This window comes from Puma concolor, chromosome B1 (genome assembly GCF_028749965.1).
Source record: "Puma concolor isolate L17-30 chromosome B1, mPumCon1.1.hap2, whole genome shotgun sequence".
NCBI classification, from domain to species: Eukaryota; Metazoa; Chordata; class Mammalia; order Carnivora; family Felidae; genus Puma; species Puma concolor.
Genome location: NC_141670.1, coordinates 63,266,721 through 63,273,420, shown reverse-complemented (window position 1 = coordinate 63,273,420; position 6,700 = coordinate 63,266,721). Strand labels below are relative to the sequence as shown.

The 6,700-nt window shown below is 41.1% G+C and overlaps 1 pseudogene; it reads right to left on the bottom strand.

Annotated features, from left to right (window-relative positions):
• Positions 1 to 850: 850 nt before the first annotated feature.
• LOC112858874 (small ribosomal subunit protein uS14 pseudogene) lies at positions 851 to 1,090 on the bottom strand (annotated as a pseudogene).
• Positions 1,091 to 6,700: the final 5,610 nt, after the last annotated feature.

The following is a 6,700-nucleotide window of genomic DNA, read 5'->3' as shown; positions in this document are numbered from 1 at the left end:
CATTAAAAAATAAAGATAATGGGGGCGCCTGGGTGGCTCAGTCGGTTAAGCGTCCGACTTCAGCTCAGATCATGATCTCACGGTCGGTGAGTTCGAGCCCCGCGTCGGGCTCTGGGCTGATGGCTCAGAGCCTGGAGCCTGCTTCTGATTCTGTGTCTCTCTCTCTCTCTGCCCCTCTCCCGTTCATGCTCTGTCTCTCTCTGTCTCAAAAATAAATAAACGTTAAAAAAAAATTAAAAAAAAATAAAGATAATGATTTGTAATGTAATACTTAATATTAACTTGTGATACATTAAAAAAAATTAATGTTTATTTTTGAGAGAGAGAGATAAGACTGAGTGTGAGAAGGGGAGGGGTAGAGAGAGAGGAAGACACAGAATCCAAAGCAGGCTCCAGGCTCTGAGCTGTTGGCACAGAGCCTGCCATGGGGCTCAAACCCACGAACTGCTAGATCATGACCTGAGCCAATCATGACCTGAGCGGAAGCCTGACGCTTGACTGACTGAGCCACCCAGGTGCCCCTAACTTGTGATACTCAAAAAAACAAAACAAAACAAAACAATATGTCAGGGCTCCTGGTGGATCAGTTGGTTGAGTGTTTCTGCTCAGGTTGTGATCTCATGGTGGTGGGATTGATGCCAGAGTTGGACTCTGTGCTAAGCATGGAGCCTGCTTGCCATCCTCTCTCTCTCCCTGTCCTTCCACTCCTCTCTCTCTCTCTCTCAAAAAAAAAAAAAAGTCAAACATTTTGAATTCTCTGAATATCCCAGTTTAATTTTAATTTGTAACTTTAATTTTTTACACATTAAAACACTCATAATTGAAGTATACTTATTTTATGTACAGTGAGTTAGCATGAAGGTATGTATCTTGAATATCTGCAATTAAGGTAGGGCTCTTGGATGATCCACTCAGGGAGGTTCACTTCATCCAACTTAATAGAACCTCTATCTTTCGCGCACTGACGAAAACACTGGTGGCACATAGCGAGGCCATATTTATGGATCAGAAGGCACCGTTTTGAGCAGATGTCTCAAGAACCGGGGCCAGATTTCCTGGGATGGCTCCAGGAGAGCTGCTGGTGACCCATCTCACTCTCTCGGATGCAATGAGTCAAAGGCCCAATTTAATTTCTAAATTGAAGACAATTTGCTGCTAACAGGGGTTCTGTAAATGGAAACAAGGAACATAAGAAATCATGTACAAACTTAATTTTGCCTTTCCTTTTTATTTATCTCTGACTCTCCTTCCCATTTGTGAATCTAACATTATGCAGCTATGTTCTTTTGTGACTCCATTTTAGAACACAAAGTTTAATAATTATATTTGTTGGCAATATTTCTCCTCTTAGATCAATCTTCTCATCCTGTGGAGTTTCAATATCAATTCGATAATCATTATACATCGGTACTATAATACTGTTTTCACACTTGTGTTCTTTCTTACGTTCAATCAGTGGTTCTCTTGAGTGCACATTCTCGATTTTTACAGAAAAATTAATTAACAAATTTCCCAAGGCTTTGTTAAACCTGAAAATATCTTTTTTTTTTTAATTTTTTTTTTAACGTTTATTTATTTTTGGGACAGAGAGAGACAGAGCATGAACGGGGGAGGGGCAGAGAGAGAGGGAGGCACAGAATCGGAAGCAGGCTCCAGGCTCTGAGCCATCAGCCCAGAGCCCGACGCGGGGCTCGAACTCACGAACCGCGAGATAGTGACCTGAGCCGAAGTTGGACGCTCAACCGACTGAGCCACCCAGGCGTCCCTGAAAATCTCTTTCTGTTGTGCAAACAGATGAGTGACAATTTGTTTATATTCAGTCACTATGGGTGATATGTTATCCCCAGAGGTTTCTGAAACAGTGTCTCCCTGATTTTAATCAACAAATGTTATAAGGATTTGTGCTTGACACTTACCTAATATTGTTTTTTTTTCACTCTACTTCCATATCTCTTAGAACATGCTTGATTTCAGTGCTTTTACTACTCAGGGATCTTATGATTCCTCCTGGTGTTGGTTCTGTTCCACTTCATTTTGATTTATTTTATTATTTATTGGCAATGTGCATAGGCTGTAGTTGGTTCCAGGGGCTGCTGAGGTCCTCCCCTGTGCCTTAACATCCAGTGGCAGGGACCGGCCAGGCAGCAGTGGTGGCCAGAGCCAGCGGTGTGCACACGCTCTGCTGTGGGGGCCAGCTGCAGGTACCTGCATAGTGGCAGGGGCTGGTTGCAGACACACATGTACTGCTGGGACTCAGGCCGGGAAGCAAGAGCTGGGGCCAGCCGTGGGTTACGCTGGCAGCTGCAGGAGCCCTGGGAGTCAGTGTACATTGCTCCGTTCTCTGGATCTTGCCGCAGTGCGTGGCAGTGGAGGCCGGTGACAGGATGGAGGGCTTGCTTCGGGCCCATAAGCACCCGTGAAGGGCCTGGGTGTGGTCGGTGTGCTTTCCTGGGGTTGCACAGTCTCCCTGAAGGTGTGTGCGCTGAAGTGGACACTGGTGGCAGGTGGCAGGTCAGTGGCATGAAAGCGCACAGCTGGAGGGGTGGTCCTGAGTACATGCCCGGGGTGGGGATCAGCTGTCGTGATCTAGAGTGGTGTCCTGTACCCATGAAGCTTCAGAGGCCTGGGCTGGCTGCCAGTGCAGTTCCCGGGCTCCAGCAGGGCTGGGGGCAGGGGGTGGGAGGTACTCAGATGGCTAACATCAGCAATTGCTAATTCCTGTGGGGCAAAAGCTAGTGAAATCTGCAGGGGGTCTGCGGTGGCCGCACTGCCCATCACTTTCCTTTCACTGGTGAAGGCTGCTGGATTTGTCTGCAGAGCACGTCACTGTGAACCATGTTCACTCTTGCTGAGTGGCTGCTGCTGGAACCCCCTGCTTTTCTTCTTTGTTTCTAGCCGTCTCTATAGGTCTCAGCTTTGCCAGTCTGACTTGAGTGAGGTTTAAGTGGAACCTTTGCAAAGTGCCCTGAATGGCTGGGGAAGCTGGTTGTACACCCAACTCTTCTTTTCCCACTGGGGGTAACTCTTTTGAGCTGGAAGTTCCATTGTGGCTCTGAGCAATGCTGGCCCTCTGAGCAATGATGCAGGCAAAATGAAGCTGTTTTTCTTTTCTTCTTGTTCTGTTATTCTTAGACTTTTTGTTTTAATGTGTGGCTAAAGTTTCTTAGGTGGATTCCAGAGCTCCCCCAGTGCTGTCTCTGTTCATGGATAGCTCTCTAATTGTTGATCTCTTTTGGGGGAGGCAGGTTGGATCTCCTACATTGTTGCCGTTTTGTCAATGTTCAGCTATTTCCCCACCTCCATCACATACTTTATAAATCAAATATTTTTTCATCCAGAAATTCTTATTATTTTTATTGCTTTTATTCTTAAGTTTCTTATCGCTGAAGAATATTTACATATCCATGATTAGTTTTGCTTGATTGTATATATTTGAATGTAATTTGTAAATCTTTTGGAATGATGAATATTTTTAAATTGTATTACACGGGATTTAGTGGAAGAAAACTTTTGTCACTGATACTCATTCAACCATCATTGCTAAAGCTGCAAAATCATGTATATTACACATTATTAATTTTTCTTATTAGTGTAAAGTCATAATTTTGAATATCAATTATAACTTGGAGCCATATAACAGTGAAAATTTCAAGGCGTGTTGACTTGTTGACACTTAATAAGTGGCCATAGGCTAGAATGCTTGTGACGTTAAAAATAAATAAATAAATAAATAAATAAATAAATAAATAAATAAAATTTAGGGGTGCCTGGGTGGTTCAGTCAGTTAAGTGTCCAACTTGGGCTAAGGTTATGATCTCACAGTTTGTGGGCTTGAGCCCTGCGTCAGATTCTGTGCTGACAACTCAGAGCTTGGATCCTGCTTAGAATTCTGTCTCTCCTTCTCTCTCTGGCCTTCCCATGCTCATGCTCTGTCTCTCTCTCTCTGTCTCTCGAAAATAAATACATGTTAAAAAAAAAAAAATAAATAGAATGCTTTTTGAAGTGGTGCTTCTGTTTGTCATTTGTTTTTTCTCCTTGCTTTCAATATGCATGTTATCAAAACTATCTTCTTCCCTAAACAATGTATTCCTTCTGATGTTGTGAGTTTCATTTGTCATGAACCAAGAACAAGTTAACCAAATTTAATATAATAACGCCTAAAATATGAACAATGGCTTCTGAGTAAGAACTTGAAAGCCTATTCTAAACGTGATCCATGTAACTTACAGCAAATGAACATTGTGACACTTCGTGCTGTGGTTCAGGGAATTATTTTCTTACTTATCTAGTATTTGCTACTCCTTAGATGTTTGGGATTTCCATATAAATATCATGTTATATAATATTTTCCAACTGTGTCCTCTGAGGCTTGTAGGTGATGCCTTTGTTGATTTCACTACACAAAAAGACAAATCTCCTTTGACAGAGAACCTGCATCTTCCTTCTCACCTCTTGCAAGTTGCAAGGATAATGAATGTTGCATTTAATGCTAATTCATCCTGACAGTCTTACCCAAATCTTGGAGATGAGCATTTCCCAGAGAGCAGGGCTCTCTGCCCCATGAAATATGCTGGGACTTCTGGAAGTTCACATGATGGATCAAAGTGACTCAGCTAAGTGTTTTCAAGGACTGTTTGCCATCTTCTGGATGAAAATCATAAGTCCCACACTTAAAGTTGAAGAAATTTTGTGTAGGGCCCAAAAGAGACTGATAATGAATCACCAAATGATTTTACATGGAAAAAAAAAGAGTGAAGAGACCCAAGGTCACTTAGAAAAGATTCCAGTGCCAACACAAAGAATATCACAGACGGTTTCTCCAAAGGGAGTGCCTTCCTATGGAGGCATTTCTTCCCCTGGGCTATGTTTAGCATATGAAAAAAGGTCCAGTTGAATAAGAAGATGCCAGTTGTTCTAGTAACTACTAGTTAGTGAGGTCATTAAGGATCAGTGATGCGGTTTGTCTAAGACAAAATGAAAAGACAAATATTAATATATTAATAAAGGAAAAGTGACAACTAGTTATGGATATTGTATACCCTATTGGATCTAGTGTCATTAATATAAAAAAAATTGAAGGAATGGAAGGTAGGTAAGGGAAAAAAAGAGAGACAAAACCACTAGCCCTATTAAGATGTTGGGGATGGTGAGAAAACACTAAGACACAAATGCAGATGAGAACATAGACTATCTAGGCAGTCAAGAGATCCACATATAGGGACCAAGGAAGATGAAAACATTTAAACTGTGGAAACAGTTTACATAACAAGAATATTGGAGAGTGGGTCATTCTAGGGTTAATTAACTCAGTGTCTTAACAGAATCATCAAATTCTCAGTTCTATCCATCTTTCTGTTCTGCCATTCTCATCCTTTTGGCTTATTTTTGTAAACTGTCACCACAACCCCAAGAGGCTATTGCAGATATAAGAGTTGAATAAAGATAAAATAATGTCCAGATAAGGGAATGGTTCTTACTAAGCTCTTATTATTAGTGAGGAATATCTTTTCCAGAATCCCCATAGCAGATCCCATTTGATCTTAGTGGCCAGGACTATGTCAAATGCCAGTTCCTGGCTAGGTGGACGAGAATGCCTCAGTGAGATATTACCGGTCATGATATTGCCCCTGTGCTTGGAGAAGAGTCAACACAGTATATAACATTTTATTATATGATACTCTACTATGTGACACTCAACTAAAGTGCCTGGCATAATCAATGTGAAATAATTACTAGATACTACTACAACTTTAGAAAACATATATGTATTTATTTACATTTGTATTTATATTTATATGATATACAAGATTATATATGTCTATATTTGTTGTTGTTGTTGAGAGAGAGAGAGAGAGCGCATAAAACAGGGGAGAGGGCAGAGGGAGAGAAAGAGAAAATCTTAGGCAGGTCCCAGGCTCAATGTGGAGCCACCCCACAACCCTGGGATCATGACATGAGCTGAAATCAAGGGTCAGATACTCAACCACCTGAGCCACCCAGGCTCCCATAGAAAAAATATTTTTAGCAAATGTTTGCTGTATTAAGAATATTGAAATCTGTTGGAGAGAATAAGAGAAACAAATAATTCAGGAAGATAAGTGAAACTCAACATTGATCATAAGTAAGGAAGTAATTTCTGAGGAATGCTAGACATAGAGTAAACCAAAGGAGTTAGCAAAGAGAGTATACATGCATGGGACATAGATATGAAAAGAAAAGGGAAGAACCTAATAAAGTTACTGAATATTTATGACTTACAGGTTATATCACCTTGGACATCCACTCTGATCCTATGTTTCCTTTCCTGAAATAAACAAATCAAAGTTATGGCTACTCAGCTAGTTATTGGTGAGTTAGAATTGTGGCAAGTATTTGTTTTTTGATAGAAAAAGAGTGTGTTTATTCCAGACATCTTTCATCTGCTAAACTCTATTATTCAATCTCAATTCTGGTATTTATAACCCTATTGACTGTTTAGGGAGGATGGGTGAGGGAAGGGAGAAAGAGAGGAAGAGAAGAGTGTACATACACATTGCCTAATAAAAAAACTCAGGTAGTGGTCATTCTACTCCACTTGTACACCGTCCTAAGTGTGTGTGTGTGTGTGTGTGTGTGTGTGTGTGTGTCTGTGTGTGTGTGCGCACGTGTGTGCGTGTGTGTGTTATTGAGGTTTAACTAATATTATATTAGTTTCAGGTGT